Source organism: Rhinopithecus roxellana, chromosome 19, assembly GCF_007565055.1.
Source record: "Rhinopithecus roxellana isolate Shanxi Qingling chromosome 19, ASM756505v1, whole genome shotgun sequence".
NCBI lineage: Eukaryota > Metazoa > Chordata > Mammalia > Primates > Cercopithecidae > Rhinopithecus > Rhinopithecus roxellana.
The window spans coordinates 40,023,618-40,044,286 of NC_044567.1; the positions used below are offsets into that span (position 1 = coordinate 40,023,618).

General features: G+C 58.4%; 1 pseudogene; it reads left to right on the forward strand.

Moving 5' to 3' along the window:
- Nucleotides 1-11,522: 11,522 nt before the first annotated feature.
- Nucleotides 11,523-15,247, forward strand: LOC104655009 (annotated as a pseudogene).
- Nucleotides 15,248-20,669: the final 5,422 nt, after the last annotated feature.

Here is a 20,669-nt window from a genome sequence, read left to right on the forward strand (position 1 = left end):
AGGCGGAGGCTGCCCGCTTCCCGCGTACACCGAGGACGGCCGGCCCGGCTCCGGAGAAATGGCGCTTGAGAAAGGAGGGGAGGGCAAGGTTCCCGGACCCTGCACAGGGACGGGTCGCCGGGGACCCGCGCAACCCTCAGGGGATGGAGGAGGCGCGAGCTAGAAGCGGCGCGCGGGCCCGGGCCCGGGGCTAACACCATGGGGCCCAGTCTCTCCTGGCTCGGGTGAGTAGACGCGCCCCGAAGCCCCGGGTCCACGCAGGGCGCCCCTCACAGACGGCGCGTTTCCTACTCTCCTAAGGAACCGATTTCCCGTCACTGCCTCCGATGAGCTTGTTTCCGGATCAGGAACCTTTTTCAAGTTAATTTTTAAAGCCTCATTTGAATTTTTTAATATAGGAAAATATGTATATGAGAAAAACATTGGCTCCAACAAAGAGAACACCGTGGTCTCCCAGGACTTGCTCTGAGCTCCCCGAGTCAGGGCAGGGGCTCCACCTCAAACCGACCTGTGGGGGAAAGGGAGGCCTCAAGCCCCTGGGAGTCCTGGTCCCCTCCAGAATGTGTTGCAAGGAGAGTGACTGGAAAGGCCCCACAGAGCCCCTAAACCAGCCTCCCCTCTCCCTTGGGCAGATTGTTCTAGGGTCCTGGAGCCTGAAGGATGGGCCCTCAGCTTGCCTGCCCCCATCCCCAGTCATCGTTCACCATCCGAGAAATGCCCACTGCCAGGGACATGGGAGGGCAGAGAGTAGCTCCCAGGTGCGTGGCCCCTGTCCTGAAGCTAGTTTAGACCCTTCTAGCTCAGCCTCACCAGATCCCCAGGGTGAGCACTGGCTTCACATCCCCCAAGTGCTGGTCCCTTCGTGTCCCCAAGAGAGGCTGCTCGGCCAGGTGGGCAAAGGCCCCGAGGCATTGAGTGCACCTTCCAGAGCACTGCAGAGGCTCCCTGTCCTTCTCCTTCCTCCCCACTCCTGCCTCCTCCTCCCCCAGTGTTCACTTAAAACAAATTGTACTGGGCTTTTTGTTTTTTTTTTTCAATACTGTTTCAAAACAGTTGTTACAGCAAATAACTGCAGACGGGTCTGCTGGACTTGGTGGAGAGGGGCTGGCAGCTGCCCAGCACGGGCGCCTGGCCGCTGGGCAGCTCCCGCAATACCAAAATAAGCTCCCGAGTTCTCCTGGAAGACTTGGGCCGCTGGGAGCTCAGGCTGGCGATCTGCTTGGAGGAAACCTCCTTGGTTTCCTTTTTTACTCTTCCGGCTGTCCAGAGCTAACAAATGTTTTTAATTTTAGAGGAACATGGTATGGGGATCTGCAGGTTCGCCTTCCACTGAGGAGAGGACCAGGGAGGGGACAGAGGAGGGAGAAAGGAGAGGGGATAATAAACCCAAGGTCAGTCTTGATGCTGGAGTGCCCAGGTCTCCGAAGTTCCTGCAGCTTTACAGATGAGTGGGCTGCAAGTGAGGCTGGGCCTGTGGACACCCAGTGGGGCCTGGAATAGTGCCAGGAGTGGCCTTGAACCCCACCTTGATCCCTCTCCAGCAGGATCTGGGGTTACTGCCATGGGGCTGGCAGACACCACTCCAGGTTTGCCCTCTGGCCTAGGGAGAAGATAAACCCCCACCCCACATAACCAGCTGCGTTTCTACACCTGGCAGGCCGGCTCACACATCACACTTGAATGCACGCACACACTTGTGCACAGTCTTGAGGGTGTGCACATACGTCTGTCTGTACGCACTCATGTGCCAACATGTGAATCACTTGGAAGTGTATACACCCAAACCGACAGCACAGATGGGCAGACAGGTGAGCCTCATGCAGCATGTCACACTCCCACATGCACAAAACATGCATGCAGAGGCACATCACACATGCAGAAGCACTCCCGAGAACCACCTTCTCCCTTCCAGCCTAGGGGCCCCTGTTCCCCCAGAACTGGGCCCAGCCCTGGAGCCCCCTCCAGCACTCCTCTCCCACCCCCACGCTCCCCAAGAATGGCAGCAGATGTAGGTCTCCCGGCTCCCAAACCACTGAGATCCTGCTCTGTCTGAAATAATCACATAAATAATCATTTTTTAATATAAGGGGGTGGGGGTGTCAGGCAAGTTGCATGAAATTGTGAATTAGCCATTGCTCCAAATAAATGCCTGCTTCGGCCAGAGAGCAGCAGCACGGCACCCCCAGTAATCCTGTGTTGGGTGTCACTCCATTGTTCCCTGGGCTGTTAGTCAAAGGGCAAATTGGAAACAATTTCTTGATGACAAAAATTGACTTTTAATTCTTCCCACCAGAGGCACAGGGAGACAAGTCCAGGGGCCAGGCCTGAGACTGGGGCTGGCATCAGGAGGGGTAGGCAGGGGTCGAGGTGGGGGGCCTAAAATGGTTCACAGCAGAGACCTCCCTCCACCGGAGGACAGCAGCAGCTCACCCCCACCCCAGAATCAGTGTTCGGGAGGACAGCTGGGGCGGGGGGTTAGGAACAATCCCACTCCCTCCCAGAAGAGGCCCTGACCCCCCACCCCACCCCACCCATCTGCCTGTAGGAGCTCCTCTGCTATAGACTGGGGGGAGTTCTTTCCATCAGGGCCTTTCCTGGTGCCTGGAGGGAAGAGGGTGTGGGGGAAAGGTCCATGTGCTCCCCCCCTCACCTCCCCTGCTCAGCAGTGTGACTTCTGGCTCTGGGGAGGATTGGGAAGCCCCAGGGTCTGTGCCTTGGAGGTGGGGGGCAGCCTTTTCTCTGCCACAGCTTCTGCCTTCGGGAGCTTACCCTTCCTAGGAGCAGAACTGTTGTGGAGGGGAGAGGACGGCGAAGGTTCTGAAGCGAAGGGGGCTGCCCCCACTGAAAACAAAGCTTCCAATCACAGCCCCTTTATTTATCAGGACCCAGAGGATGAGGTGGCAGGGGAGGGGGCTGCATGGAGGGAGCGCTGCACCCTCGTCCCCAGCGCCTGGGCTGAGGCCCAGGGTATGGGGGCTGAGGCAGGCCACAGAGGAGCAAGGCTTGTCAGGGGCCAGGCCTGGGTGGGAGATTGTCTTCCAGGCACACACAGCTCCCAGCCCGGCGCACAAGGCTGTCTGTCCCTTCTTGGGCCCTCCCAGAGAGTCCCGGCTCCGGCCTAAGCGGGGAGCCAGGTTGGGGATGTGGGAAGGCAGAAGTCCCAGGGATCCTGGGAGAGGTTCAGGTTGTACCTGCAGGCCATGGTCTCCTCGACAGACCTTGGGAGGAGGTTGTAAGTTTTTTAAAGAAATCAGAGCAGCAGAGGAAAGGGACTCAGGAGCCCGGGGCGCGACTTTCTGGACTCCCCTCCAGTGAGGGGGCTCCATTGCTGCAGTTGCCGGTTTTGTCCAACCAGGTCAGGAGGCTGCCCGGCCCCCTCCCCGTTCTCAAAGTTGCTTGTTAAACACAGAGTCGTAATTTGTGACTAAATATAACCAGTGTGTTTGCACGGAAAGTATAATTCAGGGTGCTTGTTGTATGAGGTTATCAAGGAGACCCATCTGGGTTAAATTAAAGTGATTTTCATAAAGGACAGAAGTGCCCCTCCGCCTGGTTTCCCCTGCCTTTTTATTAGTGACAGTGTGATTGTTGCAATTATTAGAGGGGACCAAGGAAGGTGGGAGTTGCCAGGGGCCCCCATGCTGAGGAGGGAGCCTCCCAGCCCCCTTCCACTCACCATTGTCCTGCTGCCCTTCCAGCCTCCTGGTCACTGTCACCTCCTCTGCGGCTGGAGGACTGGAGAAAGGCCCAGGAGCCCTGGGAATCTCCACTGTGCCAGGCTGCCTTCCCTAAAGGCGGGCTCCTTCCCCACAGGCAGCCAGTCTGGGGGTGGACCTGGAGGGGACCTGGAGGGGCAGGGTTCTCTGAGAATCTCTGGGCCAAGGGATGCGCTTTGGGGATCTGCTGGAATAAAGAGTAATTGGTTTTCCCCACAGGAGGTTGACCCCAAACAGCCCTCAGTCTTCCTACCCACAAGGACAACGGGGACAGGAAGCCAGACCCGGGAGAAAAAGTCCAGATCAGACAGATGGGGGCTGGGAGGGCCTAGTGGCTGAAACTGCCCTGCTTGGGGACAGTGCTCAGGCAGGACCAATCCAAATGAGGGCACTGCTTATGTGGTCCTTCTGGGAGCATCCTCCAGAGCAGAGCCTGGCTTCAGGCCCTCCCTGCAAGGACACCTGCCTCCACTCCCTGCCAGACCAGGCCTGGCTGCAGAGGTGAAGGGGCGTCACGGCTGCCTGTCTCCACTATTTGGCTCTCCACTGTTTGGCTGTGTTTACACGTATCGCTGTCAGGGTGTCTGGACAGTGGGGCTCAGAGGGCCTCGGCGGCCCAGACTTCCCCAGGCCTATTCTCACATTGGTGGGAGGGCCCTAGTGGAGGGGTACAGGCTGGGTGGCGGGGCCAGGCCAGCGGTGACCTACAGGACCATGGAGCATTTAGGTCTCCCACCCAACCCCACCCTGTCCTCTGAGCATCAGTTACAGAACCCAGGCAGCAGGAGGGCAGGGCCCGGCCCCTTCCCACCCATCCTCAAGGCAGGCAGGAACTCTGAAGCCAGCTTCCACCAGGGGTTCCCTTAGCCCCCACCCTCCAAAAGCCCCAGACCCTGCCAGGCCTCACCCTGCCAGCATCGTGGCCCCAGCTGAGGGCTCCCAAAGGCAGTTGCTGCCAACACAAGCAGGAGGCCTCGGGGCATCCGGCAGGGCACACACCAGATCGACCTGGGCTCCCCCCGCACCTCCCAGACCCAGCCTTCTAGTGGGTCCTGGCCCATAAACCCCCACGCCCCGCCCCTGAGATGAGCCCCACCGCCCACCTGCCCTCCAGCTCTGGAGACTTTTCTCTCCCTTGGCCATGGCTCCCATTGGGAGGCTGCAGGCCCTCCCTGGGCTGCACCAGAGGGGACAGACTGCCTCTCCCCTGCGACTTCTGGGGCCACTGGAGTCCTTGGCCTGGTTACCTACAGCATTTATAGCCCTCCAGTAAGTTATTTGGAATTCTCACAGAGCAGCGTGTGCCTGGGGCAGAGCCCTCACCTCCAGCCCCTGGACCACCTGACTGCTGCCTCCGCCTGCTCCAAATACGGCCACCACCTCTTTTGTTAACGGGACAGTTGATCCATTAAATTAAAACTAATTCAATAGATTCATTTTTTTTCTGGCCTGCACAAATACGTATTCTACTTCAATTCATGAAGCATCAGTACTCGCTGCAGGGGTAATTCCCCAGGTGGGAGAAGAGTTTCGGGGAAAGTGCCCCGAAAGGGAGACTCCCGAAAAATCCCTTTCCCAACAGCCAAGGCAGGAAGGCCAGAGGAGCCTGCCCCGGGCCAGGGCCCAGACCCGCGCAGCAGCCCGCTCTCCCGGCCACTTCTGCCGGGGCCTTTCCGAGCGAAGTCCATTAGGGCCAGGTCTCTGCGCCTCCACTACCCGGGGTCCGGGCAATACGCAGCCCCGACGACCGCCCTCGGCCCGGGGGAAGCGCAGAGACACACTGGAGGCATTTTCTTCCCTCTGGAATTGATTGTTTTTTGTTTTTGTTTTAATAGCAGGACTTTTCCAAGCAAAAAGTCTCCTGAGGCGGGTGGTAAAAACTCAAAGCGTCTACATCCAAGCCCGGAACAAAAGCCCTTTGGAAATCCCGCGGCGGGGCCGGGCGCGCGGGCGGATGCGGCAGGAGGGGCGGCCAAGCGCGCCCGGGACCCGCGTCGGGAGAAGCCGCGCAGCGCCCACCGTGGGGGTCGAGTCCCGGCGGCCCCACCTGCTCCGGAGTCGGCCCTGTCCCTCCGTCTGGGGAGGCGGCCGGAGGCGCCATCACCGCAAATTTATGGCCCGGGTGACGTGCTTCCTACTCCCACAGTGGGGCCCGGTGACATTAAACAGAAAATTGACGAGAACGGAGCGAAGCCGAATCCCTTTCCCTCCAGCCCCGTCCCCCTCGCTTTTCGGGGAGGGAACCAGGGACCAGAGCAAGGGCGTCCCCGAGTTTGTGCGCTCGGAAGCCCGTGCCGGAGGCTTCTCCCGGATTCCAGAGCCCAGGCCGCGTGCTTCGGGCGCGCGACCCCCGCCCGACCGCACCCCTTCGCGGGCCGCAACCTCAGCTCCGTGCCCGGGGCGGCCAGGCAGAGTGGGGCCCCGCACCCGGGTCGCTCCCGCTCCGAGGGCCCAAGCCGGATGAGGCTCCGACGCGCCCTCGGTCCTCCGTCCGTGCCCCAGGTCCGGGGAGCGCCCCGCTGCCTCCAGCACAGCTGGGGAGGGAGGACCCCGGCTGCCCAGCCCCCGCCCTCGCCGCCGCGCCCGTCCCCGGCCGGCGCAAGTGGGAGAAGAGAGCGAGAGACGAGCGGGGCGCGCCTGGGTGGCTGCCGGGGGTCGCTCCTCTGGCCTCGAGCGCCCGCTCCCTCCGCCCCCCGGCGCCTCCTGGCACCGAACCCTCCGCGCCGAGTCCTTAAAGGCGCCGCCTGCTCTGCTGGCCTTTGTCCGCGTGTCAGGAAAGGTCACACCGGGGGGTGGCGCGGGGACAGCGACGCTGCCGGGCGCCGGCATACCCCCTACCCTCTCCTCCGCCCCTCGGGGCACTTGCTGCGGCCCTGCAGGCGTTGGTCTTGTAGCACTTGTCCTGTCGTGCTGGGTTACACACAGCCATGACCGGAGCCGGCGCATGTGTTTCTCAGAGAGGAATCCAGGGAGCCCTGTGGGGGCTGCTTGGGGAAATGATGCTGCCATCCCCATGCCCCTGGTGCTAAACAGGGAGAATAAAGAAGCCCTGGCCTGAGGGAGACAGCCCCAGGGGACAAACAGAACCCTGGTTCATAGCCCAGAGAGGGAACGGGAGGGCCAGGCCTCAGCCAACTCCAATCCTGCCCTGCCTGAGCCAACTCCATTACTCACCTCTCTGGCCTGCGTGGTTATCGTCGGCAGCAGGGGTACCGGATCCTACCCTGCCTGTTCAACCCTCTAGACAGCCTGGGACATAGAGGGCATGGTGGCCATGCCCATTTTACGGATGAGCAGAAGGAGACTGTGAGAACAAATAACATGCTCTTGTTCACACCTGGGGCCTGGGTGCATAGGCCCTGGATTCTTCTGGAAAACTAGTCCTAGGATTGGCTGGCTTTTGGGCCTCGGACAACCCTAAGACTCATGGCTGGGGCAGACATGATGTGTCCCAACTTCTACCTTGTAGACCAGGGGCAGAGCAAAATGGGCCTCATGACCAGCCATTGGGCGCCTTGGCCACAGCACCCACAGAAAGATGTGTCAGGGTCCAGCTCTCCCTGGGAAGCCCTTCCCAAAGCTCGCGGCTGGCCTGTTTCTCTGTCACTGGGATGAGGCCCCAGCAAGGCAGATCGCAGCCTGCAGCCGGGAGGAACTGCTAATATATGGCAAGAGTCTGGAAAGCAGATTCCAAAAGGTCAGGTTGGACTGAAACCAACAAGATTACGTTGAACAGGCTGGATGTGAACCTCCACTTTCAGGTTCAAAAATCAGTTGTAAAAATGCAGGCAGCTTCCCACTGAAGACTTGCTGGGCCAAGCCACAGCTGTCTGCACCACTCAGGCAGCTCATCCACCCCCTGTCTCCCCGACACAGGCCCCCTTGTGAATTTCCCTGAGCCCCAGCAGCTGAGCCTGCGCCCTGGGGTGGGAGTGGGAGCTCCCGGGATGTCTGACCCGCTGTCTCTGATGTCAGGTCCGCTGGGGGAGGGGATGCAGCTGGGGACAGTAGAGAATGGGGTCCTTGTGCCACTGTCATCAGGCCCAGGGCTTCCATGAACACAGCTTTGTCTGCACCCATGCCCCGTGGTGACCATGGGACCAGGGGATCAGTGGGCCTCTGAACAGGAGGGGCGTGCAGAGCTGCTTTTTGGCCTCAGTTAACTCTTAAATGGGTGTCAGAGGCACTGTCTTTCCCGAGCTACGCGCCTCGTGCCTGGGAGCCTTAGGGCCACACGGAAGGGTAGAAATCAGTTTCAGGTCCCGAGGTCTGGAACAGCTTTTTTAAACCCAGTTTTTTTCCTATGAAAATGGCTGCAGACACTGGGGGAGGGAGAGGGTGGTCCTGATCCTGATGACTCCGAAATATACTTGGCCTTCCCCAGAGATTCCTGCTCCCAACCCAGGCCCAGATGGCAACAGAAGCTCATGGTGAGTACGCACCGGTCCTGGTCTGGTTCCAGCATGCACCGCATTGCTGGGGAGGTCTTGGTGGTAGCCCCCACCCTGGGCATCCATCCACGCAGGCCCCAGCCCCCGCAGGACGACCCCATTACAGAAGGGAGAAGTATAAGGAGACCCTCAGCCGAGGTTGGGAGACCTGGAAGCTGGAGGTAGTGCACCTGGGTATAGTGTGATGGGTTGATGGGTGGGTTATATTCTCTTCTTTTTTTTTTTTTTTTTGAGGCGAAGTCTCGCTCTGTCGCCCGGACTGGAGTGCAGTGGCCGGATCTCAGCTCACTGCAAGCTCCGCCTCCCGGGTTTGCGCCATTCTCCCGCCTCAGCCTCCCGAGTAGCTGGGACTACAGGCGCCCGCCACCTCGCCCGGCTAGTTTTTTTTTTTGTATTTTTAGTAGAGACGGGGTTTCACTGTGTTAGTCAGGATGGTCTCGATCTCCTGACCTCGTGATCCGCCCGTCTCGGCCTCCCAAAGTGCTGGGATTACAGGCTTGAGCCACCGCGCCCGGCCTTTTTTTTTTTTTTTGAGACGGAGTCTCGCTCTATCTCCCGGGCTGGAGTGCAGTGGCCGGATCTCAGCTCACTGCAAGCTCCGCCTCCCGGGTTTACGCCATTCTCCTGCCTCAGCCTCCCGGGTAGCTGGGACTACAGGCGCCCGCCACCTCGCCCGGCTAGTTTTTTGTATTTTTTAGTAGAGACGGGGTTTCACCGTGTTAGCCAGGATGGTCTCGATCTCCTGACCTCGTGATCCGCCCGTCTCGGCCTCCCAAAGTGCTGGGATTACAGGCTTGAGCCACCGCGCCCGGCCGGGTTATATTCTCTTCTTTAAAATGTTCTATATTTTTCAAATTGCCCTTTTGAAATGTACTCATATTGTAATCAGAAAACAAAACAGGCCAGGCATGGTGGTTCACACCTGTAATCCCAGCACTTTGGGAGGCTGAAGCGGGTAGATCACCTGAGGCCAGGAGTCCCAAGACCAGCCTGTCCAACTTGGTGAAACCCTGTCTCTACTAAGAATACAAAAATTAGCCAGGCGTGGTGGTAGGCACCTGCAGTCCCAGCTACTTGGGAGGCTGAGGCACGAGAATTGCTCAAACCCAGGAGGCAGAGGTTGCAGTGAGCCGAGATCTTGCCACTGCAGTCCAGCCTGGGCAACAGAGAGGGACTCCGTCTCAAAAAAAAGAAAACAAAGCAAACCAATGAAGACTATTCCAAACAAATGTCCAGCCTCCCCCTGCCAGAGATCAGAGGCTGCAAGGTGGGCTCTGTCCCCACCCACACAGCTGGGGAACCCACAGGGTGCCAGGCCCCCTCAGCCCCATCCCTGCCCCACAGGCTCCTGGAGTGATTGTAGGCTCTGGACTGTCTCAGTTTGCCCACAGCCTCCCCTAGGTGCCCGGGGAGCCACTGGCCAGCCTCTGATTGCACTCCAGTCAGGGCTTGACAGGGAGACAGAAACCAGCCTTGAACTCCTTCCCACGCCCCAAAACGCCAGTGTGCACAGTGAGGGGAGCCCTGGCCAGACAGCACAGACGGCATTCCTGCCGGCGAGAGGCCCAGGGCCCCAGGGAGCCAGAGGGGCAGGGTGCCTGGCAGCATCCATGCACATGGGCCCAGGTCCCCCGACACCGGGCTGAGGCCAGCCTCCCCCAGAGCGGTTTGGAGCCCCGCCCTGGAGGGGGAGCGGATCGCCTGCATGGGGGTGATGAGCCACCAGGTGGTGAGGCTGCCCGGCAGGGCTGGACCCCCTTTTGGATCCCCCTTCTGATTTCTGCACCCCTGAGTCTTGCCCACGCCATAACCTCACCCTGCCAAGGCCAAGGGACAGTGGGGCAACAATGCCCTCACCAAGCTTGCCCTGGGACAGCCACCTCACTCAGGGGAAGCTGGGTTTTGCCGAATTTTCTGCATGGTGTGGGTCCGTGGGCTGGGGGCCACTTCGCCTCCCTGCACCCGTCCTAGGACCCTGGGCCTGCAAGCAGGCTGGAAACCCTGTGGGGGCGAGTGGAGCCCAGGGACTTCTAGGAGAGGGTCGTATGTCACAAGCGGCTCCGGCGGATATGGGCTTGTGAACATGGGGGCTGGGGTGGGGTCAAGGTATGAACAGCACAGGCCTAGAAGCCTCAGACTCTGAGGGGGAGAAAAGAGTCCCCAACACAGAATCAGAGGAGGAGCCCGGAGTGGGGGGAAGAAGAAACGGGCGCAGTGGGCGCTGCCATCCTTCCTTGGGGCGCATTTCCTCCCTGCCCTGACCACGAGGAAGGGACCCTCCTGCCTCCAGAAGGGACTTCTCCGAGCCCAGGACACACAAGGACACTGAGGCTCAGTCACCAGGAAGCCCTCACTCCCCATCAAGGCCACCCAACAGGAAGAAGGGGAGGCAGGATTTGATCCCAGGCTTCCCTCCCAGCCTGCACGCTGCTGCACTCCTCAACCCTGAGGACCCCAAGAGCCTCCAAGAATGTGAGATTTTGGTTCTGAGCCTCCACAGGGGCCACTGGTGGCCTCTGGTTCAGGACAACCAGAATTGGCCCAGACGCCCGAGCAGCCAAGGGGAGGGCTTTGTGGAGTGTGGGGGTCTGTCCTTCCCCATGGCCACAAACAGAGCCCACCCCTCAAATGCAGGTGGGGTGGGGCAGGGGAGCGCCTCAGCTTGGTCATCTGGGCTCCAGTGAGGCTGCCTGCTCCTCCTCACCCGCACAGGAGGCTGAGGGTGGGGCCCTGGGGGAGGGGCTGCCCCAGGCTGTAGTGCCTGGGAGAGCTGGGGGTGGGGAGGGGACAGGCGGATGGCCCTCCTGCCTGGCCCTGCCTGCCCAGGTCTTGCTGCCTCCCCCTGTTGGGTGATTTAGATGATTATAGACCTGAGGTCCCGCCAGGCGCGTTGGCTGATGCCTGTAATCCTAGCACTTTGGGAGGCTGAGGCAGGTGGATCACTTGAGCTCAGGAGTTCGAGACCAGCATGACCAACATAGTGAAACCCCATGTCTACTAAAAAACAGAAATTAGTGTGGTGGCGCGCCCCTGTAATCCCAGCTACTCGGGAGGCTGAGGCAGGAAAATCACGTGAACCTGGGAGGCAGAGGTTGCAGTGAGGCGAGATCACGCCACTGCCCTGCAGTCTGGGCAACAGAGCGAGTCTGTCTCAAAAAAATATAAATAAATAAATACATAAACCTGAGGTGCAAAGTTTAAAGGTTTGGGTGACACATCAGAGGCAGGCCTGGGGAAGAGGTGTCTGTCCCACCCTCCCAGACCGCATCCTCCAAGGGCTTGGGCCCCAGGGATGCTGGGTGGCCCCTTGGAACTGTGAGGAGCTGACACATGGGTGGGGACCAGAAGAGGGGCCATGGAGCACCCTGGTGAGGGTGTGGGCGCTAGTGGGGCCTGCCTGGTGTGTGATGGGGACAGGCACAGGCATGGGGGTGGCCCACATCCAAGACAGTGGGCTCCTGGGGCCACCTCTCCACACGGCGGCCCCAGGTCTAGCTCGGGCCTAACAGCCCAGCCATCCCTGAGAGCCAGTGCAGAGGGTACAGCAGCTGCCTCCTCTCGGGGCCCGCCGGACAGTCGCCATCCTGCTAGAAGCGCAGGGCAGGAACTCCCGTGCCCATCGCCAGAGAGGGAAATGCTCCTTGGTCTCAGGAGGCGGCGGGGCCCGGGACTCACACGGACCTGGGCCCAAGTCGGCCAGTTCCAGCTGGGCACACTGGGCAGGTCACCCACCTCCCGAGCCCTCCATGTCCAGGCCATCGTGGGAAAACCCTCTCCAATAGGGGAGTGAAGGAACAGGATGGAGTGGGGGTGGCCCCAAGGCACGGGGAGAACCAGAGGGTGCGGGTGAGGCCCCGCCGTGTGCCCTGTCCCGTCTCTTCCTCTGAGGGCAGGCGCCTCACCCGATCACCCTCCCGGCTCTCTCGGCCGCCCCTGCCTGGGCTTGCTCCTGTCTGGTGTTGGGTGACCCGCCTGCTGCTCTCAGGCCCCACACCCATTTGTGGCCTCATGGCCATGAGTGGCCCTGTCTCCGACTCTGAAGTACTGTAGGAGCTGCACTGCAGTGGGCCCCCAAATGATGGGTCCACCTGGAGCCTGTGAACACAACAGGCTTATTTGGGAAAAGGGTCTTTGTCCAGAGACAAAGGCCCTTAGAAGATAGAGATCGGAGAAGATTTGAGGAGGGTGAGAGAGGCCACACGAAGACGAGGCAGAGACTGGAGTGACACGGCCAAGGCCACGGGACGCCTGGGGCCACCAAACGCCAGAAGAGGCAGAAGGAACCTCCCCTGCAGCCTGCGGACAGAGGACGGTCCTGCCGACAGCTTGATTTTGGTTCCGGCCACCAGGACAGGGAGAGAATAAACTTCTGTTGTCTGCAGCTGCCCCATTTGTGGTCCTTTGTTGGGTGGCCCCAGACATAATCCCAGCACTGGCCTGGCCTATGGGCAGCTGTCCCCAGCCCGGTGGAGGGTGTGGCTGTGACTTTCCCCCCAGCAGATCCAGGACCCCAGTCTCCATCTGAGCTGCCATTGGGCTGTTGGGCGCCTACCAGCCTGTGGCAGAAGGACCAGGACCTGGGGGCGGGCAGGGAGCAAGGGTGGTGTGAACTGGCTGGGAGGAAGGACTGAGGCCACACCGGTGCCCGGGGGGATGCAGACGTCACCAGTGTGGAGTCTGGGGCCGTTCTGACAGGCTTTAGACAAATTTCTTTTTCTCTCTGGAAAGGGCGGCGGGTGGGCCTGCGTGCAGGGGAGCATGGACTGGGAACTCCGGGAGCCTTGGGTTCTGCCTCATCCCCTACATCCCTGTGGGGCCACGTCCACTCACCGAGGGCTTCTGGCCGCCTTGACTGAGGGTGGCCGGGCACCAGCACCTTCGCAGCTTTGCCCCACACTTCGGCATGGGGGGTGGGGTGCAGAGTTCTCCTGTTTTACAGAGAAGGGAACTGAGGCACAGGGAGAGGACAGTTTGCCGCTGGTGCTGACCATGGACTCGCCTTGCCCGGCCACCCGTGCAGCCCCTGCCCCCCATGACGAATGTGCTCATGTTTCCTGGCTGCCCCTCGACCCCACTCCCACCTCCCTGGCTAAACAAGGGAGACCTTGGCGTGAGCTCTCCTTTTTCCTTTCTGGAAGGAATGGCAGACTCTGGACATGCTCCTAGAGATGTGAGGTCAAAATGATCAATGTCCAGGGTCCCTTCATCTCAGAGGGTCTCGAGTCACCTCATTTAAAAGTGGGAAACTGGGGATCCTGGAGCCTCCCCTGCACCCTAGATGCTTCTGGGGCCCTTGAGAACTTGCCCTGAGCTGTCACCTGACCTAGACTCCCAGCCACTTTCAGGGCACAGAGAAACTGCCCCTACTCTGAAAATGTGGAGACCGGGACCCAGAGAGGTAGAGTGACTTGCCCATGGCCACATAGCCTGTGAGGGATGACCAGGTTTGGTCTCTGCCAGTTGTTCTGGCTCTGCTCCTGCAGGCACAGCCCCCACCCCTGAGGCTTGCCCGGGGTGGGGGCAGGGGGTGGGGACCCGGGAGCAGGGGGGATCTGGGGGAGAGCGGGGGGTTGGGGAACGGAGGCACAGCCAGGTGCACATTATGAGCTCGAGGGCAGCATCCCGGTCCATTTGTCCTTTTCAAAGTGTGGCCTGGGGCGCGGTGGCTCACGCCTGTAATCCCAGCGCTCTGGGAGGCCGAGGTGGGTGGATCACAAGGTCAGGAGATGGAGACCATCCTGGCTAACACGGTGAAACCCCGTCTCTACTAAAAATACAAAAAATTAGAGGGGCATGGTGGTGGGCACCTGTAGTCCCAGCTTCTCAGGAGGCTGAGGCAGGAAAATGGTGTGAACCCAGGAGGCGGAGTTTGCAGTGAGCCGAGATCTTGCCACTGCACTCCAGCCTGGATGACACAACAAGACTCCATCTCAAAAAAAAAAAAAAAAAAAAAAAAAGCCGGGTGCAGTGGCTCAAGCCTGTAATCCCAGCACTTTGGGAGGCCGAGACGGGCGGATTACGAGGTCAGGAGATCGAGACCATCCTGGCTAACACGGTGAAACCCTGTCTCTACTAAAAATACAAAAAACTAGCCGGGCGAGGTGGCGGGTGTTTGTAGTCCCAGCTACTCGGGAGGCTGAGGCAGGAGAATGGCGTGAGCCCAGGAGGCGGAGCTTGCAGTGAGCTGAGATCCGGCCACTGCACTCCAGCCTGGGTGACAGAGCGAGACTCCGTCTCAAAAAAAAAAAAAAAAAAACCCACAAAAAAAACAAAGTGTGGCATGGGACATCTCCCATCCACCCATATGTCACCCAGGACTGGCTCAGCACCTCCCACCCGCTACCACTAGCTCACCCATGACACATCACCTCCCACCTGTCACTGCTGGCTCACCTGTGACACCCCAGGCATCTCAGATGCTCAGCAGGTCCTGCTGGTGAGAAGGAGGCAGCAACTGTGCTGTCTGGGACCCAGGCATTGCTGGGCGCTGGAGGGACCTGGGACCTCAACCACGCTGGAAGCTGGCCTCTCGTACAGACGGTGCCTGGCAGGTGTGGACGGGCTCCTAGGCTCCTGGCGGCCCACCCCTGCATTCTCACCATTCGTCCTGGAAGTCTCCTGGCCAAAGAGGACTCGAGGCCTGTCCCATCTGTGGCTGGGGCTCACTGTGGCTCCCTTCAGTGGGGCTCTGCTCTCTCCCCACCTGCTTCTCCTCCAGCTCCCGGGCTCTGCCCCAGCACCCGCCCTGAGCCTCTCCCATTCCTGGCCCCAGCCTGGCCAGGGATCCCAGGGGGTGCCTTCGCCAGCCCAGCCCCTTGCCTGGTGGATCACCACTTCTGTCTCCTGCTGCTCTGCCCCCTGTCCCAGGCCTGAGAAACCTGGGAGGACCCTCAGGGAGGGTCAGGGATGTGTGATGCCAGCAGGAGGCCAACGAGTTCCCTGGCAGGAAGCACACTGCACAGGGAGCCTGCTGCCATGCTGCCACCGGCATGCACCTGTCAGGCCGCAAGGAGTGATGCCCAGGGTGGGGTGGGCAGTGGCTGCTGCGGGGGAGGTGCCCTGGGCAGTGCTGTTTCCTGAGAAACTGCAGCCCCAAGGGGCCTAGGCAGAGCCTGGCCTGACTGAGTGGGGTTGAGGGGGAGGTAGGGTGGGGGTGCCCTATGATGTGAGGCCTGTTGCACCCTGGGGAGGAGACCCAAGCTCCAGCGTTCAGATTGCATGGGAACCCTGAGGCTCCCTCACCCAGCAGGACACCCCATCCTGTGTGGAGGGGTCCCACCCGGACAACTGAGGCCCCTCCCCGCCTGCTACCCCATCCGCTTGGGCCCAGGAAGGGAGGGGCAAAGGCAGACCCCTCAACATACGTGCCAAACCCCATGTGGAGCCGCCCACACACCATGAGCCCAGATTCTGGCATTAGGCATTTTTTCTGACATCAAAAGAGTCTCAGCCGGGCGCGGTGGCTCACACCTGTAATCCCAGTACTTTGGGAGGCCGAGGCAGGTGGATCACCTGGGATCAGGAGTTCGAGATCAGCCTGGCCAACATGGTGAAACCCTGTCTCTACTAAAAATACAAAAATTAGTCAGGCGTGGTGGGTGCCTGTAATCCCAGCTACTCGGGAGGCTGAGGTGGGAAAATTTCTTGAACCCGGGAGGTGGAGGCTGCAGTGAGCTGAGATCATACCACCTGCACTCCAGCCTGGGTGACAGAGCAAACTCTCTCTTTTTTTTTTAAAAAAAAAAAAAAGGCCCGAGCCCGGTGCAGTGGCTCACACCTATAATCCCAGTACTTTGGGAGGCCAAGGCGGGTGGATCACCTGAGGTCAGGAGTTTGAGACCAGCCTGACCAACATGGAGAAACCCCATCTCTACTAAAAATACAAAAAAATTAGCTGGATGTGGTAGCGAGTACCTGTAATCCCAGCCACTTGGGTGGCCGAGGCAGAAGTATTGCTTGAACCAGGGAGGCGGAGGTTGCAGTGAGCTGAGACCACGCCATTGCACTCCAGCCTGGGCAACAAGAACAAAACTCCATCTGGAAAAAAACAAACAAACAAATACTGAGCCAGCTCACGTGTGTCGCTTCACCTTCCTCAGGCCTTAGTCCTGTCTTACTGCTTGAGTTCAGTGTCATGCCTGGGAGATTCATCTGAGTCGCCGCGTGCATCAGCGGTTCCTCTTGGTTGCTGAATTGTATTCCATTGTAGAAATAAACCACCGCACACTGACCCAGCCTCCCACTGATGGACATTTCAGTTATTTCTGGTCTGGGGCTTGTTGAATGGTGGCACCCAAAAGATGTGTCTACCCAGATCCTATGAAAGGAACCTTCTTTGGAAAAATAATCTTTGTAAATGTCATTCATTAATGACATTGAGCTGAGATTATCTTGGAGTTGGGTGGGTCCTAAATCCAATGACAGGTGTCCTTAGAAGATCGAGGCGGAGGCCGGGCGCGGTGGCTCAAGCCTGTAATCCCAGCACTTTGGGAGGCCGAGATGGGCGGATCACGAGGTCAGGAGATCGAGACCATCCTGGCTGACACGGTGAAACCCCGTCTCTACTAAAAAATACAAAAAACTAGCCGGGCGAGGTGGCGGGGGCCTGTAGTCCCAGCTACTCGGGAGGCTGAGGCAGAAGAATGGCGTAAACCTGGGAGGTGGAGCTTGCAGTGAGCTGAGATCCGGCCACTGCACTCCAGCCTGGGCGACAGAGCGAGACTCCGTCTCAAAAAAAAAAAAAAAAAAAAAAAAAAAAAGAAGATCGAGGCGGAGGGAGTCTAGACACAGATACACGGGGGCGTTGCTGCAGCCCCCAGAAGCTGGGGAGAGGTGCCAGAAGGATTTTCCCTCAGAGCTTTCAGGAGCCAATCCTGCCCACGCCTTGATTCCAGGCCTTGGTTTCCCAGACTGTGAGAGAATGCACTGGTGTTGCTTTAAGCTGCCCGATTGGGGAACTTTGTTACGGTATCCCTAAAGAAACACACAAGGGGCCAGGCGCGGTGGTTCAAGCCTGTAATCCCAGCACTTTGGGAGGCCGAGACGGGCGGATCACGAGGTCAGGAGATCGAGACCATCCTGGCTAACATGGTGAAACCCCGTCTCTACTAAAAAAATACAAAAAACTAGCCGGGCGAGGTGGCGGGGGCCTGTAGTCCCAGCTACTCAGGAGGCTGAGGCAGGAGAATGGTGTAAACCCGGGAGGCGGAGCTTGCAGTGAGCCAGTGAGCTGAGATCCAGCCACTGCACTCCAGCCTGGGCGACAGAACGAGACTCCATCTCAAAAAAAAAAAAAAAAACGCACAAGGGCTGTGATGAGGAACTCTGCTCGGTAGGTTCCTGTTTGTGTCCCTTGGTCATAGAAGCCTTTCTCCATCTTGGGTGTGTATTAGCCGGGGTTCTCCAAAGAACCAGAGCCAACAGGAGACACACCCATCTCTGTATCTGGAGAAAGAGATCGATGAGAAGGAATCTGCTCTTGTGGTGATGGAGGCTGACAAGCCCCGAGAGCCACAGTTGGCACCCTGGAGACCCCAGAGGGCGATACCACCACTCCAGGCTGAAAGCTGGCTGGCTTGAGACCCAGGGAAAGCCGGCCTTCTGACTCCTGGGATTTCTTATTCCATCCCAGTGTTTCCTCAGCTGAGCGCATGGGGCCAGCCCACACTGGGGAGGGCAGTCAGCTTCACTGAGAGCACCGGGTCATCTCATCCAGAAACACCCTCGAAGAAACAGCCCAAATTGTGCTGAGCAAACATCTGGGCACCCCGTGCCCCAGACAAGTTGACACAGAAAATTAACCATCACAGGTTAACTCCATCTAGGAGTGGAATTACGGGGTCCTACGGAAGGCATAGGAATTCACAGAGTCACCAAATGGTTTCCAGGAGGTTGTGTTTTCAGGAGGTTGTGCCACGTTAAACTCCCACTGGAAGGAGAGGAGAGCTGTGGTTGTTCCACATCCTCACCAACGTTTAGAATAGGCAGTCTTTGGCCAGGCGCAGTGGCTGAAACCTGTAACCCCAGCACTTTGGGAGGCCATGGTGGGTGGATCATCTGAGATCAAGAGTTCAAAACCAACCTGACGAACGTGGTAAAACCCCATCTCTACTAAAAATGCAAAAATTAGCCTTGTGTAGTGGTGCATGCCTGTAATTCCAGCTACTTGGGAGGCTGAGGCAGGAGAATAGTTTGAACCCAGGAGGCAGAGGTTGCAGTGAGCCAAGATCGTACCACCGCACTCCAGTGTGGGCAACAGAGCAAGACTCTGTCTCCAAAATAAATAAAGAAAGAAAGAATAGTCAGTCCGTAATTTTAGCCTTTGTGAAGGTATGAAGTGGCATCTCACTGTGGTTTAAATGCTTATTTCCCTGGTGACTAATGAGGCTGACCAGTTTTTCACTGCATTTAGCGCTTTCAATGTGCCTCAGGTCTGTGAAGTGCCTGTTCAAGTGTATTGCCCATTTAAAAAACTGGTTTGTTTATCTTTTTCTCATCAGTTTGTAGGAGTTCTTGATATATCTGGGCAGAAGACTTTGGTCCAGAATCTATGGAGACACACCGAGGCAAACAGCGCATTCGTCTGCAACTTACCTTTTCACTCTCTTGATGGTGTCTTGAAGTGGTTGATTTTAAGGAAGTCCAGTCTTTTTTTTTTTTTTTTTTTTTTTTGAGGCATGGTCTCGCTCTGTCGCCCGGGCTGGAGTACTGTGGCCGGATCTCAGCTCACTGCAAGCTCCGCCTCCCGGGTTCACGCCATTCTCCTGCCTCAGCCTCCCAAGTAGCTGGGACTACAGGCGCCCGCCACCTCGCCCAGCTAGTTTTTTGTATTTTTTAGTAGAGACGGGGTTTCACCGTGTTAGCCAGGATGGTCTCGATCTCCTGACCTCGTGATCCACCCTTCTCAGCCTCCCAAAGTGCTGGGATTACAGGCTTGAGCCACCGCGCCGGGCCGGAAGTCCAGTCTTTTATGGCAAGTCCCTTTGTGTTCTATCTTAGAAATCTTTGCTAACCACAGTGTCTTCTTTTTTCTTTTGAGATGGAGTCTTGCTTTGTCACCCAGGTCGGAGTGCAGTGGCGTGATCTCAGCTCACTGCAACTTCCACCTCCTGGGTTCCAGTGATTCTCCTGCCTCAGCCTCCCGAATAGGAGGGATTTCAGGTGCCTGCCACCATACCTAGCTAATTTTTGTATTTTTAGTAGGGACAGGGTTTCACCATGTTGGCCCGGCTGTTCTCGAACTCCTGACCTCAGGTGATCCACCCACCTCGGCCTCCCAAAGTGCTGGGATTACAGGTGTGAGCCACTGCGTCTGGCCTGACCACAGTGTCTTGAAGAGATTTTGCTATGTTTTATTCTAGAAGTTTTGGGGCTTATTTTTCACACTTTGTTCTACGTCTTATTTTATTTCATTTTTTATTATTATATTTTGAGATAAAGTCTCGCTCTGTCACCCAGGCTGGAGTGTGGTGGTGCAATTTCAGCTCACCGCAACCTCTGCCTCCCAGGTTCAAATGATTCTTGTGCTTCAGTCTCCCGAGTAGCTGGGATTACAGGAGTGTGCCACCACGCCCAGCTAATTTTTGTATTTTTAGCAGAGACAGGGTTTCACCATGTTGGCCAGGCTGGTCTTGAACTCCTGGCTTGAAGTGATCTGCCTGCCTCGGCCTCCCAAAGTGTTGGGATTACAGGTGTGAGCCACCGTGCCTAGCCTGCTGTATGACTCATTTTAAATTAATTGTGGGGATGGGGTCACTTTCTTCTGTCAATGTCCAACCGATACTGGGTACCTGGCAGGGAAAGGCCACCTCTGCCCCCTGCTCTGCAGAGGCCTTTGTTATCAATCGGCATAGGGGAGGGGCCGCTTTCTGGACCCGCCCTCTGGTCCAGGGTCTCTTTGCTTATTCCTGGGCCAATCATCCAGGACCCCGCTGGCTTCAGTAGAGGAGGCTCAGGGCCGGGCTGTGGGGCCAGAGAGTTCATCGTAGTGTCCTGGGCCCCAGGTCAACTTGCTTGTCCTGGCCACGGAGCACAGCTACCTTGACAGCAGCCTCTGCAGTCATCCCAGGCGCTCCAGACAGAGGCCCAGCCTGGGGCCAGTCTCTGAGTACCCTGTGGATGAGGAAGGAAGCAGCTCTCAGGGAAGGGGCACCCCATGGGTCAGCCGGCTGCCTGATTCAGTCACCACATGGGCACATAGGGCCAGTGTGGGTGCACAGGAGCTGGGACACGGCACGGAGCCAAGCGCTGGCACCTACGTTGTCGAGAGTGTGCATAGCTGCTCAAGGGACTGCATGGGGGCTGCAGTGTTCAACGGGGCAGCCAAGGTGACCTTGGAGCACAGTACTGCAGGCAAGGAGGAGGCATACAGCTGGGGGGCATTTCTGATTAGGGGACTGGAAGGCACAAAGGCCCTGGGGCTTCCAGGAAGGAAAGGAGGCAGCTGGGCCTTCAGTGGGGCAGGAAATGGGGAGCGGAGAAGAGATGAGGTCAGAGGGTTCAA